The following is a 27,281-nucleotide window of genomic DNA, read 5'->3' as shown; positions in this document are numbered from 1 at the left end:
CCAGGTTGTAGCTGTTTGCTGTATGTACAGACAGACAGTTCACTAGCTCTTTTGCAATTCAGAATTCAGAATTGTGGAAGAATAATTAAATTTACCTGATGCCTGCATATTTTTCTGTTAACTGCAAGCAGCAGGGAAGGCTCACACTATCCTATTTCTGAGGTTCTGAAGCTTTTTATGTTAGTGTCCTTCAGAGGAAGAAATGCTCCCATGGAAGAAAGGCAAAAACAAACGTCTTGCGGAGGACTGGAAACGTTCCACTGGCACAATGTAAAAGTTCTTCCACAATCCACAGTTTTCAACTCAAGGCTGAGTCCTGACAATATCTTTCTCACAGACAACTGTACATACCAATTAAACCGCCAAAACTGAGGCCAGGATGAACAGCAAACCAGTGTGGTGACTAAACCACGGCCCTTGCTAAGCACAGCCAGCAAGCTCCAGACAAAACCAGTGTCCTCTGAACAATGAGGTAGGGAAAGTCTGTCAAGTATTGATCTCTCTTGCCTCCTGGCTCATATATCCTGGAGACTGTCATGTCATGCCATACCTCACTGGCAGTCACTTCAAAAAATACGTACCTGGAATGCCTGTGAATATCTGACAGGAAAAAGTGGTATACTGGGGAGAGAGAGGTCTGTGCCTTTTGACAGATGGTAAAAACAGCCTCAGTATCAGCCAGCCTGTTCATCCAGCCACCCTCTCCATGCAAGGGGAGGCTCTGGAGGCCCTATGGATAAAGAAGGAAGGTACATTGGCAGCACATTCATAGACAGAACTTTGATGAATTGCCTGCCCTCTGTTTATTGATGAATGGCTTCTCCAGGCACACAGGTGCGCTGAGAATTACAAAAGCTGGAGAAAACAAAGGGACATGGGGACAAGCCCAGGCAGGGGCATTTCCTGGGGACAAATGCTTATCTCAGCTAGAAAGGAGACATACAAGTGGGGAATATGGGAAAATGTGTTAAGAAAGGGAAAGAATGAGATTCAAGAGACAGACGCCAATAAAAGGACTTCAGGGAGAGAGATTGGGGAAAGAGAAAAGACAGAGAAATTAGGAGAGAAAGTGAGAGAAATTTTTGAGACTACAGACAGAAGACAGGAAAAATGAAAAAATGTTTAAAAAAGGGTGATAAAAATGGAGAAAGGAAAAGCAGAAAAAGAAAAAGAATTGATGGGGCAGAAAGAACAGCTGAAAGGAAACCAGCTGGGAGAGCAAGGGAGACTGTAGTTTAGGAAAAGAAAAAATAGGAAGTAGTAGAAACAGGAGACAGCAGTGAGGAAAGGGAATTAACTTCACCATGAAAGGAGTAAGGTAAGGAAGGATAGGAAGAGCAAGCAAAAGAATTAGAGAATAAAGGTCTGCAGTAAAATCAAGTCTTGCATTTGTCAGAGAAATACTATTTAGAGTGCAAGTCCTATTGAGTCTGGGGCAGAGGCAAGTGTGAACACACTTAGAGATAAGGTGGAGGCTGGGCTGTGCTTTACGTACAGAAACCACTTTTGTCTTTATTAATGAGACCGCTGATAGCAGGGGGCACTAGGTACAGGGACCATGGCTTACACATTTCAGCTCAGCCACCCAAAACCAGATGGTGCCTTTAAGTCTCCAAGAGATGAAACAGCACCCAGAGATACAGGGTTAACAGAATTCCTTGCTTACTCTAGGAATAAGTGAACTCTCATCTGTTTAGAGAGCACTGGCAGATGAAAACAAGACGGACTTTGCAAATTCTAGATCCAGAGCCCATTTTGGACTTGGAATGAACCTCAAAGCTCAACAACACTTGGAATCAGTGTTTTGGTTACAAACACTGAAAGAATTTTAAAACTTTGTATTTGGATTGCAGTTCAGATTAGGAAAACTGCTAATCCCAGGAAATGCTTAAAGCAGTGCATAGATTAGGGTTAATCTATAGTGTGCAAAGAATTAAATATCCAGATCAATGTGCTGCTGAACATGCCAACAAAAAAATGCTGTGGGGATGCTGTAATGTAATGGAACAGAGCTCTCCATATTACAAATCCAGCTGCTGAGCTTTGTAAAGCAGCAGACAGCGTAAAGAATGAAAACAAATAACAATTTAATAATGAATTACAATAACTGAGTCGAGAGGAAGCCAGGACATGAACCACAGCCTCAGAGCCCAACTGAGTTAAAATAGTACAGAGAGTGGAAATGTATAATTTCAGACAATCCTGGGTGCTTATTTCTAAAGGTGAACTCAGAGCTTTTTAAAATGACACGACCAGAGTCCAGGGCTGTGTATTTCTCCCACTGATGAAATCACAAACACCAAAATGGTGTGGCTCTCGTCCTGCTTTAGAGCAAACAATATAGGCACAGCAGCCTATTCCTTCTCCTGACAGCAATAATTCCTAGTGCCACTGATTGAAATGAATTGCTATCAAAACCACTGGTGTGGTTGGGCTTTAATAAATGTATTTTGCGCTACAAATTTTGTGATGTTCCCATCATTTTGTGCTGGCAGAAAAAAAAATGGAGAAAACAATTCCCATTCAAATTCCCAAAGTATCTATTTGATTCATAAAAATATCAGGTTTTTGAGCATTTCTCAGCCTGCTTAATATGCAAATGGCATAATTTGTTCTCTCCCTTCACTTTGGCCCAGATTTCTAATGGTGTTTAGATGCTTGATGTTAGGTGCAGGTATTTTTAATCCTCTTCAATATCTAAGTACCTAAGTTATTTTGGTTTCAATGGAGTTTAGGTGGGTACCTCTTCTGGGAATTCTTCATGCTTATCTAGACACATGAATAATAATAATAATAATAATAATACAAATAGCAATAAAAATAACAGTAACAATAATAATGAAAGACACCTTAATGTTTAACCACCAAAGTACCGTTAGAAGCTTCCTTTGGCTCATGCTTGAAATCTACATCCAAAGAATATTTCAAAGCACTTAAAAGCACCATCTGCTGCGAGATCGGTTGCCCAAGGTCGTTCCCAAGCATCCACTTATCTCACCAAAATGACTCCACAGGTGACTTCTGCAGGCAGAGGCATTCTGCCATCTCAAGAAATGGAAGATGTTTCACTAGAGAAAGTGCCAGGCAGCTTCACAGGGACATGATGCGATCCTGTCACACCAAGAGCAGCAGATACAGACTTCCCTGGCTGCCGCTTCACCTAGTCCCTGGAAAGCCACATGCTAAGGGAGAGCTTGCCATACATGAGGAAAGGCTACCAAAACCAGCGAACCACAAGTGACAGTGTCTAAAGTGAAAACAAGCTGTCCCAGACATGGAAGAATTGTTTAACAGCCCTTACCCACACAAAACCCACAGTGTCACTGGAAGTTCTGATAAATACAAACCCAAACTTCATGCGCGTGGCAGGGGTACCCAATATGTGAGCAAGGCAGGTAGGACAGATTGCACACTAAAGGCCCAACTAGAATACAGTTATCCTTATTTTGCACTGATTTTTCCATTTCTCCACTCATAATGCATGCAGAATCACACATGTTAAATAAAATTTAGAGAAAACAGAAGCGAGAAGGTCTGAGCTCTGCAGAGGCGTTAAGGGCAATGTTGCTAAGAGGGAAGAAGTCAGAAGATATCTGTCCTCTTGTCACACACTCTTCTATGTCATCCGCATAATGAGACTTGCAAAAAGTACCTGAGTTTCTCCTGCTGCATTATTTTCTCTTTTCTTCTGCTCTAATAGAATACACACCAGTTCCAGACAGCTGCAAAGCTCAGGGTTTGTTCAGAACAGAGCAGGGGAGCTGAGAGAGCACAGCACCAGTTCTCAGGCAGCACAAACCCAGTAGGATTCAATCTTTCTATTTTTGAATGGGAAAAGGGGGGGGGGGGTTGGAAAGAAAGGGACTCTTACAAGACTATATTCCTATTTCCCATTAAACTTGACTTTTTAGATGTTCAAATGAGTATAAAAGGAAATCTAAAGAGAGGTAATGCATTCCTTAGTGCGACTAATCCTTGAAGGCCAGGTTTACATGGTTTTTTGGTAGGAAAATTACGAAGACTAATTTGGAGTTGATTGGTAATGAAAGAAGAAAAAATTTCCAAAAGTTGCTGGGAAACCCTAATGGTGTATGGTTATGTAGTTAGATGGGCTCAGTTCACAGGGATGAGAACCACTGAACCAAGTTTCTGGAATGGCTATTACAGAATTTGTAGTAGTAAATATCACCATGTAAATCCCGACCTTTCCTCATCCTTCCCAGGGGGAACCACAAATGCTTTTCATCTAGCCGGTATTTCGGAAGACAGTTTAGAGACAGGGGTAAGAAAGAGCCAGCTGAAGATGTAGGAGCCACTGAGGCTGGGTGGTGCTCTACCCCATCAGAATAGGATCCCCACTTCTCATTTCAGCATCAGACTGTCTCTTCTCTCACTGCTTTTTCTGTCGTGTTCCAGAAATGACAAACACTAACTGGACTGACAGTGTTAAATGAAATTAAAACAACTGTTTAATGCATTTAAAATTCAGAGTTTTGCAGCTTTGCAAGCTCCAGTGGATAGAGTGGCTGCTATGAAGCTTAATCCTGATTGCAAATGCTCTCTTTGTTCTGGCTTTGTTGCTCCTATGCTCATGGTGTGTTACATCCCATCGAGAGCCAGTCAGGACACACTGCCAGTGCTTGGAGTGATCCATGCAAGTGGAGGACCCTCCCAAACCAGTGTCCTGCAGGAGGAGCAACGCCTCCCAAACGTGGGGGAATAGCTGTCCAGTCTTCATGGCCAGGTTTTGTCAGAAAGAGGCCAGGGACGAGCACGAGTCCCACTGGTCAGTAAATGCTCCCAGCCTGGGGCCGTGTGCTCTGCCCACAGTGGTGTCACAGGTTCGTGGGACACACACACCTGTGAGTCACAGGGCCTGTAAATGCTCATTAAAGAGCTGGGTAGAAGTGTCAAACAATGAGATGATGTAATGGACAAATGTTTATCACAAACATAGAGAATCCTGACCTCATTTCACATGTGATTTCATCTTAGCTGACCTCACAAGCCCAGTTACTCTACCACCTGCACAGCCTTGTCTGTTTTATGCTTCTTTTACCCTCTAGATCCTGAGGAAATGAATTAATTTGTTATTTTTCATAATCAGTCCCAGATGGATGATAACTGTCAGCATTTTCCAATTACATAACAGTTATCATTTTCAAAGCACTTTATACACATTGAGCAGTTGATCCTCACACCACCCCTGTGCCCTAAGCATTAGAATTTCCTTTTTACCAACTGAAAAATGTAGTGGGAGGTCAGAGCAATCCTCACAGTAGCTAAGGTAACAGCAAATCTCTGTACCATCCAAATACACCTGTAGCACCTCAGAATTTCCCAATGCAAGCACATACACCACACTGCCCTCGAGTAGTTCTTTTTTCTTTCTTATTTGCATATAAAAATCCTCTCTGGTAGTTCTTCCAACTTTTTGGTGTCTGGTAGAGCTGAAGAGCCAAGCTCCCAACCTGTTCCCAAGTCAGCTTCCAAAGTATTCTAAATGAGAACAGCTTCTTTGTGCCCTAAGATATTTTATCCCACATGTATTCCAGATACAATCAATAGTTTTTAAAAGTTATCTTTCTAATTTATTCACTTACTACGAGGTCACAGAGTCATCTAAATTCCTTGTGGGTACAGAACTGAGGTTCACTGAAAATCAGGCCCCAGCTGAGCTTTAGTGAATTTTTAAAGTAAGCAATTAAATGGCTTGTAAAAGAGAGGTATTTCCAAACTGACATCAGTAACTCTTGGAAAGAACTGAAACTCAGAAGGGCTGTGTTCTCAGCTGCAGCAGAGCATTCAGCACGTTAAACTCCTTCCAAGCACATACAAAGGGAAGTAGTTTGATTTATTAATAATAATGGCCTTACATACATAGCTGTAGGCAAGTGAAGGCGTTTGAGTCACTTTTAACAGCCAAAGGCAAGTAAAGAAGAAACCCTGGGTAGTAGTTAGACAAAATTAGAAGCCTGTAACCCCTTCCTTGGGCACTGTTTCCTCCTCTAATCTTACTAATCCTCCTCTTGTCCATACTAGCAATGAGTAGTGGTACCTGGCTGAACTCTGCCTGAACACCACCACCTGCCACCCCTCAGCACAAAAAGGTTCTGTGAGCCAGCCCACTGCTTGTTTGAGTCATTCACACAAAAAAATCACCTGAATAAAACCTTAACAAAAGCACCATTTTTTCATGAGAATACTTCTTCCTTCACTCCTTTTTAAAATGTTTTCTCTGTACTGGCCTAAGTGACCCCAGACGTGATGCTCTTAAGGATAAACCTCCCCTACACTCAGTGTTGCAACCTTGACTGACGCATTTGCTTTCATGTTTGACAATGCTTGGGAAAAGGCAGGTGCCTGAGAACAAGACTCAGCACAGGCAAATTAGAAGTACCAGTACCAGCTAAAAGGGAAATCCGTAGGAAACCAGTTAGAGGCCTGCCTTCTGTCAGCACAGACACTTGTTCGGCATAACAGGAGCTGCTCTCCTGCTGTGACTTGGACCCCAGTGGCCTCTGCTGAGGGTGGGTGTCTCTGCTCTGCTTTTCAAACTGGCAGATGGCCTCTGTGCTTTACAGAGAGGAAGAAGGGGACATTGCCATTCACTCCCTTGCAGCAAAATAGTTAAGCTTCAGTCCACTCAACACTGAAGGAAACTTAAGTTTAATGTCCTCCTCTGCCTGAGATAAATCCACTCCTCCAAACCCCATGGAGGGATCACTGCCTAGCAGGAGGCTGCTCTGTGAGAGAATAGTAGGTTCTCCTTCAGAGATACTATTTGCATTTTACTGTGTTCCTTGCAGAAGAAAGCAGTGGGTTTCTTCTAGAATTCTCGGCAAGATTAGTGGATATTATATCCGTTAGTGGATATTTCCCTCCAAACCGGGAACTGAAATGGGAAATAATCTGCCCTTTCCATGAGACCAGGAGCATGGCCACCAGTGTACCTCTCAAAAAGGTAAGAGGGCTCCATCAGTTGTGTGGCCTCAGCATAGCCCAGGAAAAACTCACTTGTTGGCTTCATCTGGACGGGAATTAGGCATTAATGTATCTCTGCATTGTAACTCCTGCTCACTCTGCTCCCTTTTGCAATAAAAGAATTAAAAGTTGAAAAAGGGCCAGAGGCAATGAGAAATCTAAAGTCAGTTGGAAGGAACAACTGCTCAGAAGGAGCACTCATTGACTTTACATTTTCAGTCCCTAGGCTGGACTCCTTCTGGCCATGTGTTACAGCAAAACAACAGGGAAAACAAACTTGCATGGGATCGAGTTGTTTTAGTAACACATCAATATAAACATCCTACATATGAAGCACTGCAATACCTCTTTGTTCTGTTTTCTTTTCTCTAGGTGACTGTTGTCTAACCTGCCTCATTAATTCAGGCCAGTGGAAAACAGTAAGTAAAAACTGTTTGTTTGAGACATGGGCTTGTTCTGCTGCCCAGGTTTGAAGGGTTTGTGGCTATTTCCCAACATCTCATGAGCATTGGCTCAGAAATGTGAGCCAGTTGCAGTGGCTTAGCAAGGCAATGCACATCAGCTGAACTATGGCTGCTCAGTTATGTCAGAGCTTTTCATGGCATCCATGTGAATCCTGCAAACAGGGTATAAATCTGGCATCCAGGCTGCAGGACTGGGGAGGGACTTCTATTTCTGCTTAATTTTTAATCTCCAAAAGCATGAAAAGATCAATTAAAGTGTGGCAAATGGATGACACATGCTGTGCTCTTCTACAGCACCACCATTAACAACTGATGGCTTATGTTATTGGTGAGGAGGGGAGTTAAGTGATTAAAAAGCTAATTTACGTCTCTTTCTTCAGCGTGTGACTCAAACCGGTTTTGCAATCAGTTACAGGTTAACTAGCCAGGGTTCGGCAGGGTGGGGCCTGCAGCAGATCGCAGAACTGGTTTATTCCATTCACAGCGCGAGAAAACATCCTTAAGAATAGGCATTCGAGAAGAAGACCAGATACCTTGCTGTCAATTATGGCGCGTCATGCAACAAAACAGATTTTCAGGCCCCTCAGCTCTGGGTGCCTCGCTGGCTGAGGCGCTGCAGCTGCAGAGCTGCCGTGCCCGCAGCCCGGGGCTGTGCTCGGGGCACGCCCTCACCTGCAGCCTCCTGTGTGTGCCGGTGCAGCGGGTTAATACATCACCATCACCATCACCCATCACCCATCACCCATCACACTTCGTCCCGGCCAGCCGCCTCGGCACACGGGCACGGAGCAGGGCAGCGCGGGGCTGCTCCGCAAACTCGCGGCGTGCGGCTCTGGAGCTGCCTGGACATCCACAGGTGATTCCAGGTAGGGAAAGAAATGGAAAAGACCTGTTCTGTTTTCAGCAAAACCAGAGAGGGACTGCAGTCTCTTGTCTCCTGCAGGGCAGGGCAGGCAGAAATGCAGGAGATGAGCTGCAGATTTACCCGTACAGCTCCATGTGGATGTGGGATGTGCCGCACAACAGGTAAAGCTCTCCTTCGGTGCTAAACTGAGCAAGACGCAATGCACAAAGCACGGGGGAAAAAAATTAAATTACTTCAAAAATCTATTGTGTATGTGTTAAAATACATGCCAGATGGTTTCAGAATCTTGCACCCTCTCTTGTTATCAAGGCAGTTCTTTTTATTATGTCCAGACAATACAAATGTTGGCATTGTACGTACAACACTCTCAGAGAAAAGATGAAGTATGTGATCTACTTTTCTTTATGCAGCCAATAACATCATTGTACTTAGAAGTTCTTCCAGTCTATAACCTTAGAAATGCCATCAGAAACTGAGAACCCTGCTTTCACTTGCATTAGTGGGCCTTTCATATTGCTCCAGCAATGTAAAAAGGTCCTAAATTTTAAGTTAAAAATGCACTTTATCTAATTTCACAGCTATCACAGAGTATTCTGAGTTGGATGGGACCCACAAGGATCATCGAGTTCAACTTTTATGTGTAACATTATCATATTTGAACGTTTGTTCTAGTGAGACACCAGAACAGCCTGACTGGTGGGCCAGAAGAGCTTCCCTCACGGGAAGTTTTTGGGAAGTTAGGATGTGCGTGTGCCAGGGTGGTCTGGGAGTATTTGATCCTACCTCAGTGCAGGGCTAGACTGAGTGATTTTCTGAAATCCCTCACAGTCCTACAGTTCTAAAGGTTTCTGGTTTCTTAAGAGACAATTTCTTTGTGTGTCAGTCAGCGCAGTCTGGTTTTATCCCCAGGATACTGATCCATATTTTTGCACAGGCTATCAGCTTCCCCACTGCAGTAGTGAAAGTTAAAAACTGCGTTCCTGAAATTGGCCCATTTCCTAACAACATACCAAAGAAAAGTACATGGAAAAGGTATCACACATCATCTAATTAAGATTGCTTCTTCTGTGTTTGCTACGGTGTTAACACATTTTCACTTCTTGCTCCCCCAGACTGTCCAGCCCAGCTGAGTTGTGAGCTGTGATTCTAAGGATATCCCACTATTGTGCTTTAAAAAAATGTAATTAAAGATTTCTCCTTTCATCTATAAATTCCCCAAAACTGTTTGAAGCCCTGCTCTGTCTACATGGCAGGCTGTTTTCTTTTTCTCAGAAGATGTCAGTTTTAAAATGAGGCTGCTGCCTTTGGTTCTGAGCACAGTAGCCCCTATTTGTTTCAAGCAACAACTGTTGGGAAGGCACCTTCGCAATGATTCTTAGTGAAACTCCAGATTTAACAGTGTTAACATCTAGACCAAAATCAGTGAGATCAAGTTAAGTGTTAATCCACAGCTCTCCTGTCCCTTGCCCATGGAAGTGGGCAGTTTTAAACCAAAGGTGTTCAAATGTCCTCATGCTGCCCTACAGAAGAGGCATGAGAATACCCTCGCTGGAACCTACATTGCAGCAGAGAGAGCCAGGTGAGCAATCTGGATTGGGAAATCCCTCAGTGGTGTCCCACAGAGCTGCTTTGCAGGGTAACCAGGCCATATGGTGGTCTGGGTTGCAGTATCAGGGACCTCTTCAGTGCCAGTGTAGCCCAGCTCCCAAGTTTCGACATTGAAGAAGAAACTTCAGTTTGTGTGGGCATTACTGCCAGCCTTTTGTAGTGCCACATTCATGCTAGAGGCATCAGTCCCCAGGGAATCAGAGCAGAGCTGGCATTTCCCCTCCCTGGAAGGGAAGTGGAGCAGCCCTTGGTCAGAGCTGCACTCTGGGTGACTGAAGTAATGAGGTTCTGCAGTCCATAGCTTTTCACTGTGCATTTCCTCCCCAAAGAGTCGCAGCCTGGTTTACTGCAATCAGTAAACCTATTTGTGAGACCACACAAATAGGTCTCAGTGTATTTCTTAGTGGTAGATACTAGAAAAAAACCCTCAGATAATTGTGGAATGCTCTGGTGGAACCTGAAGAAGCGGTGGCTTTATTCATGGCTTTGGGACAAGCTGGAGGCTTGACTTCAAAGGAATCTTTTAACCCCTTTGTGTTTCAGCTTCCCTCCACTGTAGAAGAGGGGTACTCACCTGCTCTGTGCTACTCTCATGCCGGCATGGGCCGAGCTCCTTCTGGGAGCAAGGCTGGCCAAGCCTACTGCTGGCCTCCCACACCTGTTCCCTGGACAACTGGACAGCTTCAGTTCCAGTGGCAGCCACTACAAGACCTTTACCAGCATCCTATCCATGGAACAAGCATGTATTTTTATTGTTGTCATGACTGCAGCTGGCTGACAGAAATCCCATAAAGCCCGAGGCTGTAAAAAATAATAAAAACATTTAACATTACAACAAAGTTACTTTGATACTGTGTGCCAGGCTGGCATGGCCAGAAGTGAAGCATCACAAACACCAGCACTACTCATGCTCCTTCCACTCATGGAGAGGCTGAGGCCACTCTGGACAGATCCCTTGGTCCTGACACCACCTCAGCTCACACCTTCCCAGAGAAATCCTCAGCCAATCCTGCCCTTCCTCCACTCTCAACTCAGGCTACTTCAGTAGCTCAGAAGTGGCTCTGGGTTGTGCTGCTCAGCTCCAACTCAGAAACTGCACTTGGTGAGGCAAAAGATGCTTTGCCAAGACCTCATGCTCTGGACCCTCTACCCGTGTAATGGCCATATCTGATCATTTCATGGAAGCCAAGGTCCTAATTTTTAAACTGCTGCTCTGCAGGTCATCATTAGAATTGATCTGCATGTCTTGTCTTGGGATTTTCTTTTACAGCATGTGAAGTATTATGAAAGTTAGCATTTTTCTAGGGCAATAAAATCTGCCTTTCAGAAAATTTATAATAAATATTTATGAAAAATAAATTAGGTAAAGTTTAGCTTATTTTAATTTTCATGACTCCTCTGGATGGCAGGACAGCTGTATTGGCTGCATAACATATTTTTTGGGGTTAGAAATATATAGCCATCTGTTCAGCTCATAACAAGTGTTAATAGGTATCTCAAGTTTCAGTTCAAGAAATAACCATCTTAATAAATAACGTAACAGCAAGGAACTTGGGTTAACTGATGGAGACCTAGCTGTAGCAGTAGTGCATCTGTTTGAGTTACTCATCACAGAAATATCCAGGTACAAAGTACTTGGCTAAATGGGACCCTTTGCTAAGAAGCATTAAAAAACTGCATTTCCTGGAAGTTTGTGACTGAGACTAAGAAAAAAGACCTGGCAAAAAGATTTCCAGCTTTATGTTGACACTTGGATACATTTTAGAGAGATGAGAGATTTTTACTAACCATTTACTTACCCAAGCTTCATCAATTTCTCCTAGGACTTGGTGGCACAGAGATGGCCCTTTAGAGAACTTCAGACCCAGTTGGAATTGCAATTCAGACCCCTAACTCTAGTGAAAGAAAAAAGTCCTTGCATAATACATGAGTTAAGACCACCATTAAATTAATCTCAAATCGTACAGCCCCTGTAGGACAATATCCTGCTTAAGTGGTCTCAGTGCAGACAGCAGTCAGCTCTGAACTTGTTCTGAAAGGTGAGTTAGCACTGGATGGTTGCACTGGATAACCTTGCACAGGTAAGCATGAAACAATAAAGTAAAAATGTGGTGTGGGGTTTTTTCTGTTTCAAAAGACTCTTTTTGCTGCACGGTAAAAAGAAGTGTAAAGAGCTGTAACTCCAGGTCTTTGGTTGCCAAGATGAAGAAAATGTCACTCTCAAGCAGATGGTGCTGCTGATGCAGAAGGTCAGGGACTTGGAAATTCATTTGAACAACCCATACCAAAAGCAAGGGAACGGTAGCAACAGTCCGTTATCATCTTTGAATATTAAAAACAGGGTTGAGGAATCACAGGAGAAAATGAAAGCCAGCCAGCTTATCCTTAGATCAGCTGCAGAAAATATATTTAACTTCCTTAATAAGAACTAGAGGGAATCATTAGGCACCAAAAGAAATCCTGATCAGATCCTCAGACCTACGGATGCGGATCATACCTGAGTATGGGGAACCACAGAGGACATGGCGTCACTATAATGAGTGGTCTTTACAGCATGTTTCATTGCAGGGATGCATTCCACTTCCCCAGCAACCAGCTGGGTGCTGGAGGGGGCTAAGTGCCCTGGTTGATGCTGCTCCTGGCTCAACCCTTAATTTTAGGACTGAGAAGAACACAGAGCAGCTGATACCTTCTCCCATCCCCAGACAGCTTCCAGCTCCAGCTCAGCAGACTGGTGAATTCCAGTCCCTCGTGGCTAGTGTGGGGCAGATGTGATACTGGAGAAGTCACAAGAATATGACTTTATGATTTCATAAAGTACCTTCACAGGAACTAATTAGGGGGTAAGTTATTAACGGAGAAACCACCAAGTTATGAATGAACTGTCAGTTGCTGTGCCAAGTAGCTTGCATCAGCAATTACAGTCCTAAATGTTCTGGGTAAAAGAACACTTAATAGGACCCTTTCACGGGCTGTGCAGTCTCTGTCACAGGAACAATTTAGTGGTTCCTTTGTTTGTGCCAGCCACAGAAGGGCCTGGAAGATCTGTGATCTCTATTCAACTTCTGTGACATGAATTTGCACCCATCTTTGCTATTCATTAACCACTGCCCTCCCCTCCCCCAACTTTTTAGCTCTCCTGCCTGGGGAGAAAATGTGATTCAAACATATTTTGAAACAGCAAGTTCTCCCTGAGTCTGCAGAGAGCCTAATAAGATGCTTGGGAATATAAACTGCCCTATTCATATTGATCATACCTTCATTGGTCTCACAACCATAGAACTGCTAATTTTTCAGCAACGTACCAAAATTAATTGAATTCTTCATGTGGGCTTTGCCAGGGACACAGGACTTTACTCTTTGTTTCTCTACTCTGCTGCAATCTCCCAGCAGCAGTTCTTATTGCAGTGGTTTTCCTAGAAGCAGGGATCTGTGGGATTGTGGTCCATCACTCCCACTCTCTGCATTCAGTCAGGCAGCTGCATAACTCACCTCTGGCTCAGTCCCTGGTGGTGTGGCCACACTGAGGTGACACCAGGAGCCCACACCAAAGTTACAGCTCCTGGCACCCACGCCATGCCTTTGGATCTTCAAGATTGCTTATAAATGGGTATCACCCTGTGACAACCTGCCAGGCCACCTATCTACAAGAGGCAAAATCAAACAGTGTGCTGTATTTTTTCATGCTCTGCTTATCCCTAGAATAGCTTGTAAAACTCCAAGCAGCTTTTAACAGTTGCACAGTACAACACAAGCATCGACAAGCTTTTGCAAACGCACGGCTCCGAACAGAAATAATTCCCACACAAATTGCCTGTCATAGCTCAGCAGCACACACAGAGTTGGAAAACTCCTGCAAACAGAAAGAGATGTGGCATCTGACTGGAAAGAACAACTTTCTATCTTATTTTAAAATGGAGTAAAAAAAAATTATCTTCCATTTTTATCTGTTCCTTAGTAAGAATCATATCAGAAAGAGAAATATTCATCGTAAAGTTTCCTAAGTAAGAAACTAGCTGTTGGTACAGTACTTCCTATGTGTTAGTATTCAAGTACTTCCAGATTATGATTAAAATATTATGAGCTGCTTTATGAGAACTGAAGTCATGTAAGGAGATTTATATAGGCTATTGCAACCTTCCTATCAACTGCAACTTTGCTTAAGGCTACTGTTTATGCTTTCAGAAAATACTGGAGATATCCAAGGTCTAAGGCACCAGAAAAAAGGAAAGGGAGACAAGCATCTGTCGTGCTACATGGAAAATGAATCCTTCTGGCAACTCCTGCCCAGCCCTAGATTAATATGGATTTACAGTTAACATCATCAGTGAATCAAGCAGCATTGTAATTGTTTTTGCAGCTATTCCAAAACTTTCTTCTGCACAGACATAACCTAATTCCAACTTAGTGAGACAGAACAGCTTGACACATTTGTTATCTAAAGACCACTTCAGCCAAAGAACATAATGAAAAAGCATGGGAACTTGACTCAGAAGCAAAGGATCTTCTTTAATATTGGTTCTAAAAATAAAAAAGCCTCTCCCCCTTACAACTCTCATTATTTCTTATTCTTGAAGGTCTAATTTTGCCCCAAGGACTGCTTCAATAATACATTCTCTTTGATAGGATTGCTTAATACTGCTCAGTCAAGTGGGATTAGAGCCTTCTGAGGGAAAGAACATATTTCTTACTCATTTTCTTGACTAATTAGTAAAGATTACTTTGGGAAACCTTAGTTATAGATGTATCACTCCCCTCTTTTTCACAGTGGGGATTAACAAGCAGTGGGCTCTTGCCCAAGAGCAGTGACAGGCATTTCTGTGACACCAGAGCCTCGTGGAGTCAGCGCTGTGGCTGCTGTCTTCCTGTAGCAGCTCTGGTTTCATCCATGTCAGGAGCAAATCTGTTATTCCCTCTCACAGGCACACTCCCACTGACTTACCAGTACAGTATCTAAGGGTTCTACAAAGGGGCACTAACCAAGCATAACCCCTTCTGGAGTTGTGCCTCCAACCAGTCTCCAGGGAGAATCAAATGAATTCTCATCTTATGTTGAGGGTAGGGAATATACTTGTGACCATAGCTCTGGAAGTAAAGTGACAGGAAGATGAGGTGGAAAGAGCAGACACAATGACAGAATCAGTTTCATGTCCTTTCTTCTCTGTGCTGTGGCCAGACATATCTCACTTGTGAGAATTAACCATGTTCCTCCAAGTTTCTTTCCTTAACTAAGTTTCACTCCTTAAACTCAATGAATTTGTACAGACACACACAGTAAATAAAAAGAACGTGCCTGAGTTTGTTCAGCTATGAAGTCTGAGAAGAAAACAAGGACTCTCACTTTGTGTGGTGCTTTGTTTTCACTGTGCTTTACACCATCAATACATTAAGGTATTGACACTTGAAATAATTTCCAATAAGGCTGAGACAAGACAAAATCAGACCCATGGATCTGAGTCTACAGTTCTCATTAAATCAAAAGCAGGACTGTTGTTGACATTTATGCTAAATAATGACTCAGACCTTAAAAATCCATGATGTTGACTTACATTTGTGATTTTTTTTTTTTAATATACCCAACTGTATTTAGAGTTCTATGCATGGGTCCAAGAAGAAGACCCAACCACTGCATTTCCTACAGTTGATTTGCTGGAGTGTTTTTGTAATCCAGCAGATAAAACTGTCAGGGTGTGAGGCAGAAAAAGAGGCTTTAGGAAAAAAGCATGAGACGAAGCTGAGACGAACTTCCCAGCACAAGGAGAAAGGGGTTTTTCCTGTTCCTCAGCACCACTGCCCACCAGCTGAGCTGAGACAGCCACACTACAAACAGCCACCTCAGATATTTGGTTGAGCCATGGCACTACATGGCACTACTCCTGACTTCCTCGGAAGGCTGTTGCTCTAAAATTTGTTGTCTGGCTTTCTGGGTGAACTGTGGATGTCAGACAGATGCTCAGAATTAAGAAGACAACACAGATCCTGCAAGAGGTATTAATCTTTTTTTCTGAGAGAGAAAAGTATTCTAGAACAAAACTCCCATTCTTTGTGGCACATTTCCACTCTGAATTTCTGAAGAAAGGATTTCTTCCTTTGTCTGGTCATTAGAACCACACTGACAAGTGGTCTTTTTGGTCTTTTTGTGTAGAACCACATGCACCAATCTAGGTAACATTAGGGTAACATGTTGGGAACTGTCACTTCCTTATGCCCAAACAGCATCATTCACTTGCTGTCAGAGGTCAATAGATGAAAAAGAAAAGAAAAGAAAAGAAAAGAAAAGAAAAGAAAAGAAAAGAAAAGAGAAAAGAAAAGAACCAAAAGAATCCAAGAACACAATTCTTAATGCACTGTCAGAGCTTCCACTTAGACAAGAGCAGTTGGGTCTATTACAGCAGGTGATGAAACCCATTTCTCTTCACTTGACAAAATCGGACCTGATCATAGGATTTAACTTCTTGTTTCTCTTTCTTGAAGAAGTTCTGCCCTGAAAAATGGTTTCTGAGCTTGACAACATTAGTAATATTAATTCTTGTACTTGCTTGACAGTATTTTGGGACTTTCACAAGGACCCCTCAACTAGAGCTGAGCTGTAAAAAAATCCTATTTTTCCCTGAATGTAGCAGAATGTGATGTGTTGCCATGTCCACCAACTGCAGACATGATTTTTCAACAGCTACAGGGATTGATGTAATACAGCTGTAACCATGAAGCTTCTGGAAAGCCTCCCTGACACTTTGAGAGAGGGGTTCTATGTCCAGATTTCTCTCTTAGGACTAAAACCACCACATCAGGCAGAAAGGAATCTGTGAAGAGCTTCCAAGTCTGAAAGATTGCAATGTAACATTTTACCTTCCCCCAAAATATCAGAGCTAGTCTGAAGAGACTGCTGTGTAAACCCCTCACTAACACACCTGCACAATGCAAAAGAACATCCAGCAGGGCCAATTTGGGAAACACTCCAGCACAGGGCGTGTGATGTCCCTGCAGGAGCCAGCACCAGGGGGAATGTGGCACGTTTGGCTCTGTTCGGTTGTACGCTCACCGTGGATCACGCGAGTGGCTCCGAGTTCGCTGCTGTGGAAGCACAGCTGGCATCTCTGAAGCTTCTGCTGAACTCTGCACAAAGGAAGAGGGCAGCCCCTTTTCCTGACAAGCACCCCGTTGTCATGAGGCTGCTGGGGTGTTGTGCAGGCTGCTGGCAACACCTGGGTCTCTGTGTGTGCGTGAACCAGGCTAACAGGAGTGGATCTGGGAGGAGGAGGAAAGGGCAAGGCTTTTGCTGAACATCCTGTGAAATTCCCGAGGAGTTAAAAGTTGGAAGATGTGGATTTTCATAGGGCTTGGCCTCCAAAGATGCTGAAGTAACAATCTAGAGGGCTATGAACAAGCAAAAGCCTAGCTCTTCAATGATATTTGGGCATCTAATTCCTATCAGTATTGACAGGCACTTGAAGGATGTAGAACAGCAGCTCAGATTTAATTAGGCCAGGAACCACCACAGTCCTATTGCTTCAAGCTTCTGCTTGACTCTGACTTGAAGCCAGACATTAAGGAATGCCTGACATTGCCAGTGAAGTGGGCATATCTGGAAAGTCCAAGAAAATCAGCCATGGTCTTGATGGAAACAGGGTGGCAGAGTAATGGAAGGAAATCACCTTATTGCTAGAGACGTGGATCAATGCCTAAACTTCAGTATCTATTTCATTTCAGAAGTCATAAGCAGTTATAACAGAAGAACAAAACCAATCAAAACCTTTTCAAAATGTTTCACTGATAATAATGTAACTGTCTGGTTCCTTGCTACAACCAGAAACAGATGTAAATAAGAATAGTAGTATGATAAATTGTTAATACAGAATGAAGTTAAAACAGTAATTAAAACCAAATCTCTATATAGCAATGTACATTTGGTTATTAATCTTGCTGGGATAACATTCCGGCTAGGAGGCAGTTAAACTTCTGTATTTTGAATTTGATCTTGTCTTGTCATGAAATGAATTTGAAAATTCTGTAGGTGGTATCTATTAAAAAACTTCTAGTCTGAAGCACATGATTAGCATAGGACACATGTTCTACATTGATATGCATGAAAGATTTTCTTTAAATCAGAGCACTTTAACAAGCAAATGTTTTCTACCCACACATTGGGAAGCAGGTCCTGTGGTCAGGTAGAGCACTCTGGGCTTTCTCACAGGGAAATTGTTCATGTGCATCACAACAGACTGCCATGCTTTAGGAAAACGCAGCTCTGCCATGGTGTGTTCTAAATTACAGGCAGACCTCAAATGGTCTCCAGATACCAACTCACCAGTTCAGATATCCCATCTGTCTGAATGTCTGTTGCATTTCTTCAGAAATTTGGGTACATAAAAAAAGTATTTTTTTGGTTGCCTCTCTTCTCCCTCTCACCCTCCTCCACCAATATCACCTCCTTTAGGATGTTAAGCCTTCAAATGGCTTTGGGGGCAGCTTTTGCAAAGGAGTCCCATTTTGGATGCTGTTCTAACTCACCACAGGAAAAAAATAGTCTTTTCTCCTCCTCAGAAGAATGTAGTGTGCATTCTTAATTTTGCAATACAAAATCCATGATCCACAAACATCCCTAATGTAACTCTTCTGAAATTAATGACATGACCTCAAGAACTGGTTTGTCTGTTGATTTTAATACCAGAAAAGTGCCTCATCCAGCAAGAAAGCAGAAACTTAACACAAACTTCGGTGTGTTAGGCAGCCTCATCACCACAGCTCTGTATTTGCTTTTGAATGGGTTTATTATCCATACCCATAACTTCTAAATCTGGATATTGCATTTGTTACTCAAAAAAAAGAATTAGTTTTACTGCTCGAGACAGGGAGTGCTGAGACAGCTGAGTTCCAGCATATGTTAATAGTCTGACTGTCCTCATTTAAAGAGATATTCAGACCTCTAATAAAATCTTCGTTTTTAAAGGTTTCCTTGCCCAAAGTACACGTAACTACCATGTACCATTGCCATCTAGTGGAAAGGTAAGTAAGGACACAGGTTTTCTTGACTAATAGCTATCCACGATGATCACTGAGGATTATTTTAGATAATTTGGGAAACCTCTGGAAAGTGTATTGCTGGAGTCCACACATATTTCAATGCCTGCCCTGCTCACAGGGAAATTGATACCTTCCCATTTTTCTTATCTTTTGTTGTGATAAAGAGAAGTGTTTGATTGCTGTTAGCCACCTACTGAAAAGAGGGGTTTTTTTCTGAAACAGAGGAAACTTAGCTTGTTTTCTTATCTTTGATTAAAAGTAACATTAAATAACTTAGCAGAAATATAGCATGTTAGTGGATACCCAGGGTCAATGAGGATGTATTTCAGGGACAACTGCTGTGAAAGGGGAGGTGGTGGAACAGCAGAAATAGAAATAACACTGCAGTAATGCAGTTTCTCCTTGGCTTGTCTAAAAGAATGGAATTAACGCCACTTTTTGCCATTAAAAGCATGCGGAAGTTTTGGGAGGGCTGGCAGATTAAGCAGTAAATTGAGGAGCTTCTATACAAAAACTCTAGTCAGGCTAGAAGACTCATTTCTTGTAGCCATTTGTTTAATGAGTTTACATCTGCTGTAACATTCAAAGAAGTCAGCAGAGCTCAAGTGTTTGACAGCTGCTCTTAAAAAACCCAAGGAGGGTGCACTTTGCTCATCTTCCTCACAGACTTTAGATAAGGATGAGAAATGTTACAGAGATCCACTGGAAAGCCTCAAAGGCAAAATACATGATATCTAGTTTTACCAGATTCTTATCATTTACAGTTCACCCTAAAACTCCCACACATTTGTTTCTTAATGTCCCTCATGCTCCGTTAAACCTCACTACTGCAATGTTCCCATAGGAATGTGGCCACTTGCCAGACTCTCTCATGAACATTTCATTAATCTTCTTGGCTCTCATACAAACTACAAAACATTATTTGTTAGCAATTTAACTGTTTTGCTCCCAAATGTGCCAGAAATGTGATCCTTGCTATGCTTTCATTGAAGAATACACGAGGATAATTACAGAGTAAATGAAAAGAGGTTTTTTACATTTAGCAAGATACAGTGCCAAGAAAGGTAAACTGATTATATCTTGTTTCTGGAATTAATTCTCATACTATCCTAGATGCAAAATCAATCTCAAATGTTAAGATCTAACTGAAACGTAGCAAAGCACATATTTAGATACAGTTTTATTTCATTGCATTACACAAATATCTCTGACTTTTTTGAATAATTCAGACCATACCATATAATCTACTTACTTCAAATAAAAAGAAAATATTATTTCTGTTTTCCGTAAGTCTGGCCTGACCTATGCCCAGTGGTGTTGAGAAAAGACAATTACTGGCTTTGCAATAAGGAGGAAGAGTCTTGGAAAGCCTGCAAAGCTTTCCAAGCACACATGACTTGCTGAAGAGACGGAAAGAAATTTAAAGGAGCTTCATCTTCTGCAGAGCAGGGGAATTAATTCTAGACATACAAATATACAACTTTTATTTCATAAAATGGGAAGCTTCAGAGTGGGATCAGTGGATAAAGCTGTCCTCAGGTGCATATGACACTGTTAACTAAAGAAGCAGGTTTTATCACTTAATTTCATCTGGGCTTAAAACCCAACAGTATCACAGACAGAAATGCAACTCAACTTCAAGTGAGAAGTGTAACATCTTCATTTCCTAACTTCCATAACCTTCATATGTGTAAACTCCATGGGGTTTGGTTTTTTTTTTTTTAACTAACCTATAAGAAATTCAGTTAATGCCTAAAATCCCATGTTCACTTTGTAACAAGGGACTGCTTTAAACAGTATATGTCCATGGCACTGAATGCACAGAAATGTGCATCAGCAATGGAGGGGTGAAGAAAAGAGTGAATTGAGACTACACCCATTTAAATGGACAGGAACAGAGAATTAAAGGGAAGGGGAAGAACAATAGCACTTTTATAGGCCTTTTTGTTTCTCTTCTGACTTCTGTAAGTGCACACAAGAAACCAAAACATTTGGGAGGTATCCAAACACAGGCTCTTTTGAGGTTTTCCCAGCACATTTCTGATTTAATATTGCACTGTAATGTAATGGGCAGAGACACGGAGCCACACTCTTCATGGTGTGCAGGCACTAAACTTCAGTCTGTGTGAGCAGACACGTATTTGCACGGAATGAAGCAATGGCCACAGCCTGTTTGCTGGCTCAGAATTTGGATCTTTTCCTTGAAACAATCCTTAGGAGAAAAGAAGAAGGTATTGCAAATTATGTTGCAGGATGTGCTGGGTTGTGGCAAGAAGGGATTGTTACAGTTCTTTCAATCCTGCCTTTTAAAATTATAGCAGGAGGATGAGTGAAAGATTGTCTTCAGTGTGTCTATAGAACATGAGAGGCTGATGATAGAAATAAGAAGCTCTATCAGTTGTTACATGCAGCCAGATAAAGAAACCATTCAAAGCCCCTAATGCGGCCTGGAGAAAAGAAACAGGAATGACATAGTGTTTAAGAACAGTTTGGAAAGAACGGGGGTTTGGTGAAACAGTGGCATGCCCAGCTGCATGATTTTGATGGTTTGATGTTGGGTTAAGCAACTGCCTTAACCAGGGAGAAGGGACAGATAGAAAATGAGGTAGGTGGTAAGGTACCAACAGATGAAGGGGGCTTGGGGAGCTGGGAATTTTTGAAGGGTTACAGTAGTTAGGAAAAATTTGGTACAAAGGCTCATACAAGATCTCAGGAGAGTCAGTCAAGCAGGAGATAACCAGTGGCACTGAGGAAAGTTGCTCTTAGATGGTGACGGGAGAGCTGCCGCAGCTCTTTTAGCCCTGCACCAAGAGCACTCACCTGCAGCACTGCGAGGGTTAAAAGCAGAGACAAGTCCACAAGACCTCTGTCCATATGCACAAGCCCAGGGACAAGCACATATGTAACTTGCCACTCAGAATGAGCACTCCCAGTTCAGCTTTCAACCGGTGGCAAAGCCCAGTCAGAGCAGTGAGATGCCAAATACAAATTTAGGCAAAGCTATGCTGCTGTACACTCCTGAAAGCTGTAGGACCAGGAGTCAATAGAGTATAACTGACATAATTTCTTATTTTCATTTCATAGCTAAAAACAACTCCGGGGAACCCTGAGCACAGAGTCTTGCTCAACCCACACCATAATTGGGCTGGCTGACTGAACTAGCTGGTTGGCTAAAATTGTATTCTGATTAAATTGTAAGACTCTTTCTCCAAATGGCAAAGCTCTCCTCCCTGTAATTCCCGAGAGACCTATTGGAGAATTACAATCTAAAGAAGAAGAGAGTGCAGTGTCAGGCAGCCTCTGTTGTTCCCCTCAACAAGTTATAAATAAATATAGAATACTTACACTGCTCAGTACTAGAGAAAGCCAAGATCAAGGCCAAGTGTCACAGTCCTCCCTGAAAATAATTGCAGCATGCAATATAATCCTGCATGATCTAGCAATATGTAGTCTAAATAGAAATGAACTGCATAGAAATGGATTGTGGGCAGTGGAATTGTACCAGACCTTGGGAATTTTATGTTAATTAAGAAATGCTGATTAATAGAGAATGGTAAGTTTTAATAAGCCAGTAATAAAAGAGAAATTGCGTTTAAATAACAGGCGTGTCTTGGTTCCTTGGAACAAATCTTCTGATTTTTAATTGGGGGAATTCACCTAGTGGAAAATTTTGTCTGACTTAAGACAGCAGTTTTCTGTTGGTGTTCCTGTGGTTTCATTCCCCATCCTAGAGGTCTGCCTGGGTAACTGAGCCATTGGGAAAGAAGGCTTAGAAGCAGCAGAAGTTAACGGTCTTGACACCAAAATTACTGGGTGAGGTCGTGTCACACTAGAGAAGAGAACAGAGGATCACAAGCCTCCTGGGGTTAAAGTGCTGGAGACCCAGCAGCACAAGATAGTTCAGCTTAAATTCCTGGAAGTGCTCAGAAGGCAAGTTACAGGCTTGCTAGGAAATATTTTAATAAAGGCACTGGGACTGCTGTGCCCAGCAAGATCCATCCTCTTTCTCACATCAGGGTACAAATACTTCTGCCCCCTTCTAGTAGCACAACCACACATAATGTCCTTAAGTTCAAAGCAAAGGAGAGCCCTGGATCTTTTCCATTACTGAGCATGCATGGTGATGGGAACATCCTGAGTTTTGATGCAGATTTCCTCGTACAAATATCCCCAAAGGAGGGAGAGCTGACTCAGAGTAACTTGCCCATTAGTGTCAAATCACCACATCATCCTCTGCACCCTGGTGCAGATCTACAATGCTTTCTAGATTATATAAAGGAGCTCTGTCCAATAAAGGGACATTATTGTAAGCATAAAAAAGGAATCCAGACAGGTTTGGTAATCCAACCTCAATCAATGTTGGCATAAAAAATCCACTGTAGCAAAGGAAAAATTAAAAGCAAGGTCTAGTTATCAGCAATGGAATTTCAGAAGTTAATGCTCAAAACTTCCAACTGAGGAATACACATGTCCCAGAAAAGCAGCATAACTGTTCACAGTATCAGTAGATAAATCTGTGCCCTAAATCTGCCTCCTACCACCTCGGTAACTTTCTAGAGTGATTGGGAAGTGCACATTGTAACAATTCACTGCCAAACTGCCCTTTCTTGCACGGGAGAACAGTGTCCTCCAAGCCAGAAAAATCTCTGGGTCTGGATGTGGAGCTCTGGCTAAATGAAACTGAGTCTGCTACGTGCCCTTAAATTAATTTCCTTGCTTTGATGAAAGTGTTGATGTCACCACTTAGGCAACGAGAAGGTGAGTTAGGGCTTTATCAGGACTAACAGGCAGCAGGCAGAGCTGAAGGCAGATCTCCATTAAGTGCTCTAAGCCACTGGAATTAAACTGTGGGACTGCAGAGTCTGGGAAGTAGTGGTCCCCATGCAAGTTTTCATTTCAGAGCCCCTCAAACTAAACCTCTCTTAAACCTGACCTTTTCCCTCCAGCTCTCCTCTCCATGCTACAGGTAACCTGGAACCTGCCAAAGTAGAAGCCTCACTTATTAGTCACCAGACAGATGGTGGCACACAGAGCATACTCCTGATTAATTTATCACTCTGGGTTAGTTTATGTCCAGCTGGCCCACCCTTCTTGTGTTATATGAGCATGCTGCAAACTATAAAGTGATCACAGAAAGATACCTTTCTCTCTCTTCCCCTCAGTCTCTCTGCTTTTATTCTGTGCTTGGTTCTTCAGAGATTGTGGTGGGGTGGGATGGCTCCACCAATATCTGAATGCCTGCTTCTCATTTGCCTTAAGAATTTCTAAAGCGTCATGAAGAAAGGTTAGTGATAAGTAAGATTCATGCTTTGATTTCTGTCAGGATTAGAGAGGGGTGGTTTTGTTTCCTTGTTTTTCTTTTGATTCTTTTAAAATTGTGTAAATACAATTAGTATCGCTTCTGTTTTGACAGTATTCTCAACTCAGTGGCTCAGGTTACCCTCCCTGCAATTTATATTTGAGTTCATTTGATTTTAGTATTGCTTTATGAAGAGAAGGCACAATGACCCAATTAGAAATACGGATACTGACCAAATAATTCTTTACATGTTATCTTAAAAAAGAATGAAAGAAAATAAAAGTTTTCAGGCAGCAAAATTATGAAAATCACAATGGGAAATGCCACTTAAGACTATACTTCTACTGAAGTTCTAACCACCACAAACTTGTTTTCCATTTATCTGAATCAAGACAAGAAATATTTTCCCAAGGTATTAGAATTGTGAATTTCTTTTTTTTTGTTCTTCCAGTTTGCAAGGCAAACAAACCAACCAGATTAATTACAATACTTCAACAGTCTGTCAAATAAAGCACTTCTGTCACTTACCTTTTAGGCTAGTGCATTCATGGGAATCTGTTTTTTGCAGCATTATCTCATAAAAATACACATGTAAGTTTAGCACAAACCATAAAAATGTGTTGTACACTTCAGCTAATCTAGTATCTTTCATTTCTAAGGAGGATTTGGGTGGAGGCCAAGTTAATTAAAACCAGAATAGAAATGTGTTCTATTCACATGAGTCATAAACCTCTGACTCACAATAGAGTCTGTGCAGCTAATGGGTTAATTTGTCCTGATAACAGAAAAAATTGAAGCTGGAGGTTATGACTGTTTGGAGTGAGTGCTGGTTTCAGACAGTAGATGTACAAGGTTTTTATGCAATTGAGAATACAGACCTGCTCTAATGATGTCCTTTCTGTCTATTCAACTGCTGTAACAAACAGTTCAGAAAGATCTGGAGGTACAGAAGGCTCAGAAACCCAGGACTGACGCCTTCAAAACTCTATTATTGTAACCATATGCACATGGACGTGTTTCAGCTACTGTCACATAGCGGGAAGTCTAAGTCACATGCAAGCAGCTTGTAACACTGGCAATATTCCCCCAAGCTGGTGGCCCTGCAGCACTTCAAGGGGATTAATTCCTCCCCCAGCCACCTAGGAAAACCACACACTTACTTACCTCAGTGGCCCAGTGCTGAGCACCTACATCTTCACCACAGAAATGTGGAAATCTTTTAAGCTAACAGCCTTCTTACCTCCTCTGGTTCCTTTGCCCCTGGGGACTGGTACCCACGCCAGCCTCACAGGTCACCTTCTAGCTCCTGGTTTTTACACCACAACTTAAAGGCAGAAAGATACAGAAAGGGGAACTCCGTTCCTAATCCACACCTATTGTTCCTATCATGAGATAGAGAAGTTCACAGCTCTTCTCCTGCATTCCTGCAGGACTGTGAGCCTTTCAAGACAAGGGCTGTGTCATCATATCATCATTCATGTATTCAGTGTATCATTATATATGTATTTTCTATACAAGTAGGAAACAGTCTGTGCAGTCTGCCACACCATGGCAATGCCAGAAGAAGAAGATGCTCCTCCTGTTTTCCCTCCCCAGCCCACGTGAGTAATACTGCCCCAGGCAGATTTTCTGCTCTTTGCCCAGAATGTAGGCACCAAGGTTGCACCAGCTTCCCCTGAAGCCATCTAAATTCATCCTTGGTTTTCAGTTGTAAAGTCCCCGGCATGGTCTGCCTGCATATGTTCAAAGCTGACCAGTCTCAATGGGACTGAGTAGTTCTGGTTTTAATCTGGCTGGGATCCAAAAATGAGACACAGCACTTAGTCCAGTGCTGTGCTCAGAGAAGCTCCCAAGAAACCTCCACTGGCTTTACAAAGTGCAGTGGTGTTTGCCATTCTCCTAAAACACAGCTTGGAGATGATAGGGTGCTCACCTTCCCACCAGAGCTCACCTAATGGCCAGAGGACAGGTAGGAAGCAGGGGAGGAAACTATTATTTGTTCTGCCTGAGGAAATGCAAACCTAACTCAGGCTGCAGGCTGTGTGGGGTAGGAATACCTTCTCTTGGGGCTGCTTTCACAGCAGGCCTGGCAGAGAGGAGTGAAAGCAAAAGCTCAGCAGGAACTTTGCACTGAAACAGAGATGAGTAATGTTAGTCTGTTTTCTCTTCAAAATCTGTTTGGGACCTTTAACACCTTTTGATTGACTGAAATATAGAAGCAGGCCTTACAGGAGGCCCAGAAGACACATTCTTCCCCCAGATCCCTTTCCACCTTTTAACAGCTCAATCACCAGCTATGCTCTCTCTTGAGCTCCCCTTCTGTCTCAGTTAATGTGGAGTTACTCTACACACTGAGTTGCAGCTAAGGTGTCAACAGTGCCCCTCCAATACTAAAAACACTGTTTCACCTTCATTTCATGCCTCAGGTTTCTAAAAAGGAGGAGGAATAACTCCCAACGGCTGCAGAAGGGTATTACACCCCAATCTTTTACCTTCTGTGTGAACAGTGATGAAAAAATTGAGGTAGGCAGGCCGTGACCTTTGTGTTGTACTGCAATGTTTGAAGAGCAGCAAGTCTACTTCACTCTTCAAGACAAAATCCATAAAATTCAGGACAAAAGCTCCAAGTGCATATGGTGGGGGTTAAGAATGTGGATCCTAAGCAGGCAGAATTACTTCTATCCAGCCCTGAGGAACAGACTGGGATTGAAGACTAGCCTTAAAACTCACCCTGTCTTTAGTGTTCCCTGTTGATCAGGCAGCTCTGCTTGGTGGTTTCAGCTTTACAAGCAGACCTAAAGATCAAACACCTGCTTCTGGATTCAGTCCAGTAATTCAGAGCTATAAATGTCGATCTGGAGCACTTTAGACGTCTATATTTTGGACTGGTTCCAAGTTCTGCATTGAAGCTCCTGCATTAAAGGGTCACAAAAAAACCTAAGTTTATTAACAAAATAGATCTCAAAATCTTCCAAAATGCCATTATTTTCTGAAATGGACAATATAGTTTCAATCATTTTAATGTTTCACTAACATT

General features: G+C 42.4%; 2 long non-coding RNA genes across 2 annotated transcripts; one reads left to right on the top strand and one right to left on the bottom strand.

Moving 5' to 3' along the window:
• Positions 1-27,216, bottom strand: LOC121668105. Its single transcript, XR_006017256.1, has 2 exons — positions 26,975-27,216; positions 1-730 (listed from the first exon to the last, which is right to left on the bottom strand). It is a non-coding gene; the product is annotated as an uncharacterized LOC121668105 (long non-coding RNA).
• LOC121668104 lies at positions 7,932-10,935 on the top strand. Its single transcript, XR_006017255.1, has 3 exons — positions 7,932-8,314; positions 8,392-8,474; positions 10,465-10,935. It is a non-coding gene; the product is annotated as an uncharacterized LOC121668104 (long non-coding RNA).
• Positions 27,217-27,281: the final 65 nt, after the last annotated feature.

Source organism: Corvus kubaryi, unplaced genomic scaffold, assembly GCF_017639235.1.
Source record: "Corvus kubaryi isolate FWS band 111438036 unplaced genomic scaffold, C.kubaryi_AGA036_p1.0 37384, whole genome shotgun sequence".
Classification (NCBI taxonomy): domain Eukaryota; kingdom Metazoa; phylum Chordata; class Aves; order Passeriformes; family Corvidae; genus Corvus; species Corvus kubaryi.
This window is presented reverse-complemented; position numbering and strand designations above follow the sequence as displayed.